Source organism: Ochotona curzoniae, unplaced genomic scaffold (genome assembly GCF_017591425.1).
Source record: "Ochotona curzoniae isolate NIBS_2020 unplaced genomic scaffold, NIBS_Ocur_1.0 contig_883, whole genome shotgun sequence".
NCBI lineage: Eukaryota > Metazoa > Chordata > Mammalia > Lagomorpha > Ochotonidae > Ochotona > Ochotona curzoniae.
In genome coordinates, this window is record NW_024466599.1 from 4,527,193 (window position 1) to 4,539,785 (window position 12,593).

General features: G+C 51.0%; 1 long non-coding RNA gene across 2 annotated transcripts in view; it reads right to left on the reverse strand.

Moving 5' to 3' along the window:
* The window catches only part of LOC121164661, a 61,412-nt gene that overhangs the window by 11,197 nt on the left and 37,622 nt on the right, over positions 1-12,593 (reverse strand). The window contains exon 1 of one of the 2 annotated variants that reach the window (XR_005885148.1): positions 114-727. The exons of the other annotated variant lie outside the window; for it this stretch is intronic. This is a non-coding gene — a long non-coding RNA (uncharacterized LOC121164661). Of the gene's footprint in view, positions 1-113; positions 728-12,593 lie in introns of those variants that run through there. 2 annotated transcript variants of the gene reach the window in all.

Consider the following 12,593-nt stretch of genomic DNA (forward strand, 5'->3'; position numbering starts at 1 on the left):
ACCAAGCACTGTGTCAATCAGATGCACATGACATCTTGTTTCAGCTTCACTTATTTTATACCCTTTCAGAAAGCTGAGGCACCCACCAACAGCCCTTTTTCTGGGTTTCACACCTGCTGGGTGGTGACGAAATTTGTCACAGACACTCCAACTTCCAGCTCTTGTCTTCACTGTCGAACCGAAGTTGTCCCTCTGTAATGCAGGTAGCCAGACCTACTTCTGAAAAAGGCAGACTATGGTGCAAAATGCCCAGCATGGAGCTCCTCTCCTCCTTCTTCTGAGTCAGCACAATGCTTATCCTCCATCATCTTCATCCATTGCATCAGCTCAGGTCGGGGTGACAGACTCCAATAAATTACTGGCTGTGTATCTGCCTACCATGTCTTTGCCATAATCCCAACCTGAGATTCAAAATGCACCTTTGCCCAGACAACTTCTGCACTGCTCTCAGCACGGGTTTTAGGATCAGACTCGTGGGTTTCCAGCAGTACTACATTTTGTCTTCAGAGCTCAAGGGTGTCTCCTTCAGATATTCCCTAATATGTCCCATGACTGCCTCTGAAAACAAGCAGAGTTGGTTGAGCAGCTGCTGCAGGTCAGGTGAGATGTCACCTGCCAGAGATACCACTGTGAACCTGACCCAGATGTTGCCCCATACACCTTACAGCTCAGGGTGAAGACAGCCAAGAGGCAGCAAGGGCAAAACCAAGTGTTTTGGGGAAGCCTCAGAATGGGCTGGGAAGGGCAGCCCATTCTGCCCTAAAAAAGCCTTAAAAAAAATCACATAGGAAGGTTTTACAGCAGGATGAAGAAATCAACCTCAAGACAAGGAATGAGGGAGGGAAAGGAAATCATTGTGCCAATCAAATATTTTAGAAAATGATGTATCATTTGTTCACTCTATGCAAAATTTCACTGGATACCAACTTGGGTGCACCCCAAGTGCGACTGTATTGGGGTGGAGGGGTGCTTTTGCCCCAAACTCTTATGCTGAGTGTTACTGAATTGATGCTCATGGATTAGGGTAGAGACTTGACCTAAGCATGCTCTCTGGAAAGTCTCTAGGTCATCGGGTGTGTTCTTGGAAGGTAGTTCAGCAAGAGGTAAAGTGGTATAGCCACGTCAACCCAGGTTCTTTGTCTGCTGCATGTCTCGACCTCAGCGTGGGTTTCTCATAGACCCTCCTTGCCAGATGACCTCCATCCTACACTGTGGACCTCGGCAGCTCTCAGCTGGGTACTTCTCTCCTCCCACGTGCTCCAGGTCTAGCGACAAAAAGCTGCTCACGCATCTGCCAAGTGCTAATTTGCTTGGTGATTTTATCATAAACCTTGAAACCAGGGAAGACGAGGCTCACAAAACAGGCAGGATGTGTTGTTCTGGATACAGCCCTGTTAGATCTCAATCAAACCTGAAAAATAGTCAAGACAAACCTACGAAAGAAAGCATGTCATCAAATATGATCAATTCCCAAAGGCGTTTGCTTCTCTTGCCCCAAAACCAGCCCAGGAGTGAACTCTCTGGATTTTTCAAATCTACTTTGGAAATTCTATTTTGTCTATGCCTGGTGGACATGCTTAAAGTGTATTTCCATAAGCACAAAGCCAAATGCCTTTAGTGAAAGATATCCAGTATCCCAGAGGGAAAAACAAAGAACCATAACTCCTTCCCTCTGAGTCCAGGGATTGATTTCTAGGCAGGATGGTGTTTAGCAGCTCTGGATACACCAAGTACATTTATTCTAGAACCCTCTTAAGTTATCGTTTTTCTTCTGGTCCACACAATCATATCTGCTTAACCCTGAGTGTCTCCAGTCTACCAAGCTTAACCTAGGGAAGCTTCCAACTTTGAGAAGCAGAAGTAGAATAAGGCACAAGGCCGACTGCCAGCACAACCAGACAACTAAATGAGCAGTCCCATTCGGAGCCACACTTGCATGCAGTGACATTATTTTCCCTTCATTTCCCCTTTATCAGAAAATTAACCTTCATTTAAACCACTGCGGTTGATAGCACTTTCATAGCTGCCTTCTTTCTATCATTCATAAGAGCTTGAATTTTAAATTTGCCACCCTTGTCTTTACACATCAGGCAAACTTAAAATGCATTGGGTAAAAAGAGCTTGTGAGGATGCTGGTGTGACACTGTGACCTGTGCACTGCTCTGCCTGCCAACAGGTCTCTGCCACTGCATCTCTTTGCATTTCTCCAGTCTTTAGTAAAACACAATGAGGCTCTGAATTTGTAGTGAAGTGCTCATCTTAGAACCAGAGGCCTTCACGGCTTTCACTACACTTCATGAGCCCCTGCAGCCTTTACTAAGAAGTCAGCTTGACCACAGTCAGGCTGGATTTGAGATCTGCAGTGATGACACAAGAATCAACGTCACGTGAATGAAGTTAGGAAAGCCACATGACAACCGCTAATCACTCATGACACATAGTCCGAGTCCTTCTGGGCTCCCAAATACCCTGCTTGTAACTTCACTGGCTGCCAATGCGGCATCCAGAAACCCAGGCCCCTCTGTTGTTTTTCTCCTCTTTAAAAGATTTCCTTATTTTCTTTGAAAGGCAGAGTCAAGAGAAATGGAAGTCTTTCATCCACTGGCTCATTCCTCAAATGGCTTCAGCAACCAGAACTGAGCCAATCCGAAGCCAGCAGCTTCTTCTGAGTTTCCCATGCAGGTGCAGGGGACAAAGACTTTGGGCTGTCCTTCACCGCTTCCCCAGGCCATAAGCAGGAGCTGGATAAGAGGTGAAATAACCAGATACAAACTGATATCCATATGGGATGCCAACATCACAAGTGGAGAGTTAGCTTGCTATGTGCCTGAGCCAGTCCTGACCCCTCTCTGAATATTATGAGATGGGGGAAGGGAGAAGAATCCAGCATCACATTTGACAATCTGAGACAGGAAACTTTGCCCTCAAAATAAATCTGTTCAAGCTCAACTCCAATCCTATGAAAGTGGTCCTATATGGAAACAGGATCTTTGCAGGTGAAGCACAGTTTAATGAGGTTGCCAGGGGCTGGCATTGTGGCCCTGCCGGTTAAGCCTCCACTTCCAGTTCCAGTCAGAATGGCAGTTAGAGTACTAGCTGCTCCATTTCCACCCAGTTCATCCTCATGTACCTATGGAGGAAGCGGCCAACAGCCCAAGTACTGGGGACTCTACCACGTGGAAGACCAAGATGGTGTGCGTAACCCCTGGCTATGGTCCGCCCCAGAACCTGCTGTGCAGGTAATTGGAGAGTGAACAAGCAGGTCTCTCTCTCTGTCCCTCCCTATCTTTCTGCCACTGTGATTTTCAAATGAACAACTCCTTTTAAAAAATGAAGCCATGAACACGGGCCCTAATCCAGCATCACTGCTCTTCTTAGAAGAAGCGGGTTATCTAGATATTGAAGACAAAACCATTTCTGTTTGGATTGGAGGATGGCCTCAGCCAGTTCTGCTGGGTCTCTTCCAGAAAAAAACATCACATAAAAAGAGACAAATCTGAATATTCAAACCGCCTGGCTGAAGCTGCAGAATGGAGGGACGCTCAGATCTTGTTTTGTTCACAAGCTCTAGAAAGTAGCAAAGCTAGAAATAGTTCAATGGCAAGTTCAATCATCTTGCTGAGCTTCCATTTTCTGATCTGCACTATGGGGGTAGTGACAGTTTGGGAAAGAATTCAGACAGAGCATGTGGAGTGCACGGGCCCTGTGCATCATGAGCTCTGTGTAACCACAGCGCTTTCAGGAGGGAAGGGTGGACTTCACCAAGCTGAGTCCCAGGACAGAAAGGAAACAGAAAGCCAAAGCAAGGGAAGCTGCGAGCACTCAGCCCAGGATCAGGGAGCCCGTGAGTGACCCTCAGCCCCAGGGTCGGGGAGCCCGTGGCCCTTGGGAGTGTTCTTCCAGGAACCCATGAGAGTGACTCCACCTAGAGTGAGAGAAGCTACAAGCCCTTGGCCAGGGGAGCCTGTGGGTGGCCCTCGGCCTCAGTGCCAGGGAAGCCCGTGGGTGGCCTTCGGGTGTGCTGCTCCAAGCACGTGAAGAGGGGAGGGCTGGGCTCCAACACCAAAGCTCTAAGGGCTTCTCAGAATGCCCCGCCAGACAGCCAAATCCACCTTCCCCTTGGCCCTGCCACCAGACACTTTGGCTTTTTCTTAGTGTAGGGGGATGGTCAGTGGATGAACCTCCTGTGGTCAGCAAGGTCAGGCTAGGCCAGCATCAGGATGGCAGGAGCAGCTGGCTGCTTGCACAATGAAAGTCATTTCGCAATGGCATCCTTCACTGTGTACACAGTCTGGAATTCCACAGCCAGTTTTCCATCTGGTTGGTCCCTGATTCCAGTAGGATTTGGACATTCCCCAAAGTGTTAAAGCAACCTGTGCTGAGGGCATTGAGTCCTTGCTCAGGCCCGTGAAGGGACAAACCTCAGAACCGGTCCATCAGTGCTTGTGGCAGCATGTGTGGCATTCTGGGTTGTGAAGAGCACAGCTGACACCACGCCCATCTCTCCTGGTTGACACTGGCCCTGAGGAGATGAGGAGGGAGCAGCTGGAGGAGCGGCAGCTTCCTCTAGGCTGGGTACATCAGTGAGGCAGGGCCATAACCCGCTCCTCTCCCAGTCCTCAGAAGAGGCAGGCTGGGTGTCTTCACTGCCTACTGCCTGGCCTCGAGATCTACCCAGCCCTGGCACCCTCCAAGCCACCATCATTCAGCCTGCATGGTCTCCAAAGCCAACCCCAGGTGCCAGGCTATCCTTTTTGGACAACAGGTTTAGCATAGAACTCCAAACCCCAGGGAATTTCCAGCTCATGTCACCCAGGACCTAGGATCCCCCACCGAGACCTATCCACACTGCCTGTGCTCCTGCCCCCATACTTTGCTGCACAAATACACCAAACAGCTCCCAAGTAAGTAGCCTCCCTGAATGCTGTCCCTGCACAGGGGCGTTTACAGTGAAGGACTCCAAGGCCAAGGCTAAGGTTGATGATTATGCACATTATTTATGGGTCCTCTGTTTCCAAGTGCACTGAGCAAAGCTATGTGCCAGGTGCCAGGCATGCTTTCTGGGGGCACCAGGCAGGAGACACAGCTGGCTGGTTCCTCTGGCCCTGACCATGCACCCTCATTACCACTCACTGTGTCATGATTACACTGACTGTAACCAACTGAACGTGAGAACAGGAGGAGCCCAGTCAGTGCTGCTGAAGGGCCAGTGAGGGGCTCTAGGATGCAAGAAGATCCCCATAGCCCCAGGGTCCAGCCCCACCCTCCTGGGCAGGAGCCACCAACACAGGGCTGGAGGAGGCCACGCCCAGGGAAGGAGGAGCAACTGGGGACATCCCACCCACAGCAGGAAGCGACCTTGGCAGCCAGTCCCAAATGCCCACAGGAATGTGGCCTAAAGACACCTCCTGGAAATCTCCGGTCTCCTTGTCCAGGTGCGGGAAGTAAGGAGCATGAGGTGGCCTTCCCTCCTGCCTCACCCTGTTCTCAAAAACCCCCTCTGGCAGCAAGTAAGCTGGGTCCCCATACCCTACCGCCCAACTGGAGCCCCTCTCAGCTGCCCAGGACAGGCATGGCCACATACCTGACCCTGTCTATCGCACCTTTCCCCAGGCAACCTGGTACAGACATTCACCGGACACTTGCTGACTGAGTGTGTGCCTGATCGGTACCCCAGTCTGGACTCATGTTCATGTCAGCAGCACAACGCTCATCAGAGCCTCACAGAGAACCTGCTGAGATCCTTCCCTGGGCCCGAGTGGTGAGGCGAGGACTTGCACACAGCTCACACTCGATTCTCAGATGGGCTTTGTTTCGCATCACCAATAGCTGCCCAGCAATATGCCCGACAGACTGCGTTTTCTATAATGTGTACGCTTGGGTCAGTTGAATCAAGAATGACTCAACAGACCAGACCAGTGGATGTGTTTATTTTGGAAGTTCCTGACTTCCCAAAAGTAGTGTTGGTTACAAAAAATTTTCCAGTTTGTACTTTATTCTACTCCTATTTTTAAAAGGAAAAAAAAAGAAAAAGAAAAAGCAATCTGTGGCCTGATCACTGATCTCTTTCCATGGCTTCTGCCTTTAGCTCCGGACTCATCAATGGCACTTTCTTAAATTTAAAAAAAAACAAGAGAAAGAAGAAGCCCACTCCGCCAGCAGTGTGTGTGGCAGAAAAGGAAAAGTGGGGTGTTTTTCCTTTTCTGAAGTGGCTGCCTGATCTCTGGTCTCGCAGTCTCCCCAGCAGCTTGTCTGGGGGTTGGGAGGGCTTGTCTGCTGTGCCCTGCGCCCAGCACCACAGTCACACGGGAGAACGTGCCAAGGCCAGTCCTCCAACACAGGCTGCCGGTCCATCTCAAGACCAGCATGGCCCTGAGGGTGGCCGTGTGTGCAAGCCGGCTGCTTCCTGGCCATGCACAGACCACACCCAGGCCAGGTCTTAGCCCCTGGCACAGTCGGTCAGGAAAACCTTGTGGTGACCGCAGGACAGGAGCACAGTGCTGGCTGGCATGTCACTGCGGCCACCAAAGCTCATGCAGGCCAGGGTAGGATGATGTCAGATGCTCTAACTGGAGCCAGCATCTGGAATAATTAGCAATTCTCCTGTGATGGGAGTCACTCCTCACTGTGTTTCAGGTCTGAATCCTGCAGGGAGGACTTGATGAGCTCCAGCAGAGACAAGCAGCTCCTACTCCATCCACTGGGGCGACCATATTTCTACACAATGGGATCCTAAAGAGCAGCGGATTTTTTAACTCAAATTCTGCTGCAGAAACAACAGACAGAAATTGAAGATAAATTTGTCAGAAGATAAATTTGTCACAATAGCAAGATATAGGATCAATGAAGAATGACTGTATAACAATAGGGCGTGGATGACCTCAAAGTTCTTGGCCTACAAGGACAGTCCAATTCCCTGTGGTCTCCTTGGCAGTTGGGATGTAGCCCTTGAAGTCCATTTTTAAGCCACCAGCTGGGGACTTGCAATGAGGAAGGGAGTCTTGCAGGGAACTTCCCAGGAGCTGGGTTAGCCGGTGTCTCAGGGGCTGCTGCAAGCCAGCTTACCCTCAGCACAGGCCGACTGCCCCTGGGGAAGCAGACACTCTACAATGGCAGCTGTGTCAGCCTCAGCTCCAGCTGCCTGGTTCCCTCCTGCCTGAGGCTCGACCCCCAAAAGCTGACAGATCCCATCAGCTGGGTGAGGTGTGCCACAGGTGTGACGGAGTGGGTGTCAATAAACCAGCCAAGCAAAGAGGCAGATTCACATGCAAGCATCCACGCCAGTGCTGTAAAGGCAGTGGTGGCTAAAGCATGTGACACCTAGCCCCTCCTGGACCAGCACCCCAACCTCATGCCCTGCACCCCACTCCGGACGCCAGGTGCTTTGGCAAGGATGAGAAGATGCTGTGGTGTCACTTTCACACTTACATCATTGGAGAACTCCTAAAAACCAGTTAAAGCCAAGCAAGGATTGATTTTGCCCACAGTCCTGGCCCCACCACCTTGTGTTTAGGGCACCCAATAATTCTGCATGATATCTTCACTTGACTCCACTCAGTGTAATGCCACACTAACCTGCAGCCACACTGAAAATGCCAGCTCCTCCCTCCCTAAGACTACATCTTCCACTGCTTCCTTAAAACGTGAGACAAGACCTGGAGCCCCGTGGTCCTTCGCCGTTGCCTGCAACACCTGCCTCTCTTGTCGTAGTGGCAGCTTTGCCCATGCGTCAGAAACCCCGTGCATGACACTGGGTCACACAATCTGTCCCGCACAGTGGGCCGACCTGCCCACTTTGGCAGAAGTCTTCCAGAAGGCAGCACAGAAGAGCATACACTCAGACCTAGGGCTCCTGCTTCCCAGTTCTGTTCCACGGTCACCAGTCAACTCCACATCCAGATCCTAGCTGGCATCAACAGGTGTGGCCTAAGTGTATGGAGAACATGGCAAACAGCAGTCAGAAGATTTCGATGTTGCTGAAACACTTGGGGCTGGCTGTCCCATCTGTAACCTTGTTATGATCAGGGGAAAGGCACAGCCAGTGAAGGAAGCCCGCAGTGTGGCCGTAAGAACAGTGTGAACGGAACAGACCCAGGTTCCTGGAAGTTGGCCTAAAAGTTGGATGGCAGCCCTAGTCCTTCCCTGTGTCTCCTCTAGACTTTGGGATTCCTCTCTAGGTTGCCTCTCACAGGCTGTTCAAATTCTCCCACTGTTGAGAGACTGAGTGTCCTGCAACTGTGGCCAGATGTGGAGGGGCCATGCTTTTGTGCTGATGGCTTGTGTGTGGACCTGCTGGGGATCCCAGCCCATTCGCTCAGAGCCACACCGCCCGTGCTGATAAAGTTTTCTGTGTCTCGCCCTCAGGTGAGGCAGGTGCCTGGACAGAGCTATATGTCTGTGCCCTTCAGGCCACTCAGCTTGCCCATACTGCCTACTCGACTCTTCCAAGTCCCCGACTTCTCCAACTCCCCAGGACAAGTGAGTCTCAACCCCAACTGCACAAAAGCCTCCTGGGACCTGAGCAGCAGGGCCCAAGCCCAGCTGATGTTACACCATCATCCGAGGATGAACTCAGTGCTCCCATACCCTTAGGAAGCTCCCGGGAGATTCTCAGGTGAAGCTTGGCTTCAGATCGTCTGCTGCTAAAATTGCAGCTTCCAGACAGACCTCAGTTGGTGTCCACTGATCACAGAGGCCTGGCCAATCGCCATATCTCATGTGATGCCCACAGGACAGACACGCGCACACTGAGGTGCGCAACCCGTGGTGTCAGTTTCCTGGGGTTGCCCACCACACACGACAAATGCACCACCTCACCCTTCTGGAAGGCTGAGTCCATGATCAGGGAGCAGGCAGGGTGTATTCCAGGCTCTGTGGTGAAGGAACAGCTCTCCTTGCCCTGCTGTGTCTTCTCTTGGGCATGTGTCTCTGTGTCCAGCGCCCCCTTGTTTAGGGCACAAATCCTATTGGACTATCACCGTAAAGGCCTCATTTTAACCTGATGGTTGCTATACAAAAATGTCCTCCAACACAATCACATTCTGTGGTCCTGGGGGTGAGGCCTTACTGTGAGGAGCTGGGTGATGTGGTCTGGGGGTGAGGCCTTACTGTGAGGAGCTGGGTGATGTGGTCTGGGGGTGAGGCCTTACTGTGAGGAGCTGGGTGATGTGGTCTGGGGATGAGGCATCACTGTGAGGAGCTGGGTGACAATGTTCATTGCTCACTGCCAGGCCTGATTAGAACTCCACCTTTTCCCAGCCCTCTCCATCTTGAGCAAGGCACAGATGCTTGGGACTTCCTGCCATCTTCCTATATGGGACTGAGACCAAAGGCCACTCCTCCTTGATGACTCTCCAAAGCCCCAGCCTCACCACCCACCTGGGGGTCTTTCGACAGGGGCTCTGCTGTGACAACAGCTCCTGCTGAGCCTCCAACATGCCAAGGTCAGGGTCTTGCCTCCCTTTTATCTCCCCACCTGGACTTTATCTGGCACCTGGTGGAAGCTTTTTCACAAACCATGTTGGCGATAAGGTGAGTGCAATACCCTAAAACAAATCACAAAATCCCCATTGTGAAATGTCCCCATGTCTACAGAAGTGGTTGGCTGAGCAGCAGAATGGGCAGATGTTGCAAGGGCCCCTGCCGTCTGCTGCCGCCCACTCTGGGCCCTTTCCTGGGAATGATGCCTGAGTCGGCCAGAGGCTGCTGGAATCTGGAGAGAAGAACCACTTAGAGGAAGCCTCTGCCAGCCACCCATCCTCCTCCCCCAGCGTCTCCCTAAGCGCTCTCCTACCTGCTCACATCCAAAACACCCAATGACTGTGCCAAGAATGTCACCCACATGCCGAGGGGCACCTAGGAAGCCTCCTTGGCCTCCTGGGGACGGGAACAGTGATGGCCAACCATATGTATCATGGCAAGGGCAATGTGCACTCTGTCCGCATGGAGCAGCAGCACATGTTCCTGGATGCAATGGCTGTTGCTCACTGACACCAGGGTCTGCATGGGGAGGGAGGCTGGGAGCTGTGCCCTGCACATTCATGGCACAGAGCCAGTGGCACTCCACTACAAGGCTTCATGAACAGGACTGCCTATTGCCAAAGTGCAGGTCCATGCACAGTCAACTCAAACCCCAAGGAAGCTCTTCCTTCACCATTTGCTTCACCACCTTCTCCCTTTCCACTCAGGACACCATGCCTGATTGACCCACCACAAGGGTAATGCCACCATGTGACTTCTAATGACAGACAGATGTGCGTTTAAAGACAGGGTGTGGGGAAAGGTGGGAAGAGAAAAAAATAAAACCAAGTGGGCAGCAGACAGATGGCCAGGAGCAGGCCGGGGAGCCCAGGGAGACAGAGGCAGGGTGCTTAGATCGACAGTCCAACCCAGGCACACCACCCCCTCCAATTCTCTCTGCTACCATACTCTTCCCTTCTCCCTTTCCCTGCCGAGAGTGAAGCCTAGCCCAGCGCACGCAAGTGCTCGCTTCCCCCTGAGAGTCAGTTATTCATTTCTCCCAACATGCTGCCCAGGATGGGGAAGAGACTACATTCCCACAAAAGGATGAAGAAGAGGAGGAATTTTCTCTGGGTCTTGCTTCACCTGGGAAAATGATCCCTCTCTTTGCCCACCTAGCTGTGGCATCTGTGCCTTGTCCTCTGCTTTGTCCTGGCTGATAGTGTGGGCTGGGCAGTATTCGACGAGGGATAAACAGCTTGTGCCCAAGAAGCTTGTGGTCCTCTCTGTTAGCTCACCAAATAGGACAGGCACTTGGGGAAGTAAAAGGAAATGCGGCAGAACAAGAACTCCTGTGAAGTTGCAAACTACTGTTTGCACTCATCGCTGGGTTCTAAATGCAGCCTCTCCCCCGCTGCATTCATTTCTTTCACAAGGAGAGCTATTTTAGAGGTCACTGTTAAGAAGCATATTGCTTTTTTATTCTTTATCTAACAATGCCATAAATATATCTTCTTCCAGGGGTGGGAGAGAGGAACACCACCCCCTTTCTATGGACTAAAAGGCAGCTTCTTATTTTTATGTTGAAGAATTGTCAAGACACTTATATTTTTCATAGCATTAAAAGTTATTCTTTATCCTACTTAATTGTTCATTGAGATTTGAAAACCAAATCTGCCTCATTGCCAAATATCTTTGTAATATGTACATTTCACACTGGCTTATTATAATGGGTTTTTCTCATGGGCTCTAGAGTTCTGGCATCTGCTTTGTTATGATATTATAACAATAATTAACATTTACCACTTACTGTATTGTCAGCCTTTGATCCATACTTTTAACAAAATGTAATAACAATTCTCTTTCAAGTAGCATCTTTCATCCCGGGGCCTCAGGGTCGCTGGCAGCATCTTATTACAACCCAGCAGGCTGTGCTCACTCCTGAATCCCTGCCCACGCTCCCATGGGGTCTGCATACACAGCAGGAGTTTTCCTTAGGGAAAAGGAAGGACCTGAAGGTCAAAGAGCTGCCAGGCAGCAGAGCCAGGAATAGAAGCCAGCCTCTGTGTCTTCATTTTTCAATGAAGGAGATGGAGAGAGAAAAAAAAGTAGCCCTGGGCTTGCCCTGACTGTGGTTGGCAGAACACACCCTATGCCATGAATCCCTGGGAAGCCACTCTGGTTTGATGGGCCATTCAGTTCAGCCAGGTCCCTCCCCTGAAGAAGAGAGCTGCACCAAGGCTCTGAGGGTCAGGATGTTCAACCAGGCCATCAAGACACCCAGGAGCCGGTTATCCAAACAAAGGCAGTCATCACTTGTAAGTGCAGAAGGGCAAGCACAGCCTTGGCAGAAAGGATAACCAACTCCATAGTTAGGATGGAAGCATCTCATCCTAGCACATCTACCTCCAGTGACCAGCATGAGGATCTGGGTGCAGGCCACCATGAATCCAGCAGGAAGTGGAGAGGCAACGTGCTTGGTACGAAGACGTTCAGGCCTGAATGATAGCCACAGAGCGAATGGGAGGGATGCAACCTTGCCAATGTGACGATGTGGTAGCAATAGCCACTGAGGCTAACCCACACTCTCCCTGCACTTGCTGTGTGATAAATCATTGAAGACCACAACTCCAATGGTGCAGGAGCTGTCATTGTCTCCATGCGTGGGTGAGAAGTTGAGGTTTGTGGTGTTCCAGTGGGCTTCCCCAAAAGACAGAGCCAACAAAGACTACAGTCAGCCTCACGTGTCCCTAATTCCAGGTGCTCTGGATTGGTGCAGTTGCTGCTAGAAATCCCTACAACCCCTGATGATGGTGATGACTATGATGATAATGGTTTTATGTGCCAGGCACTATTCTAAGCTCTTTGTAAGTTAATTTCACAACAACCCTGTGAGGGCTAATCAACATTCTCATTTGAAGGCTGAAACAATTACGTCCTAGACAAGAAGGCAGCAGTGGGCCCCTTCCAGGTTCTGTTGTCACACAACATTCCCACTGATGGGCTGGTGCAATGGCACAGCAAGCTAATCCTCTGCCTGTAGCACAGGGATCCCATGTGGGAGCTGGGGCGAGTTCCGGCTGCTTCACTTCCAGTGCAGCTCCATGCTAAAAGCCTGGGAAAGCAGTGGAGGA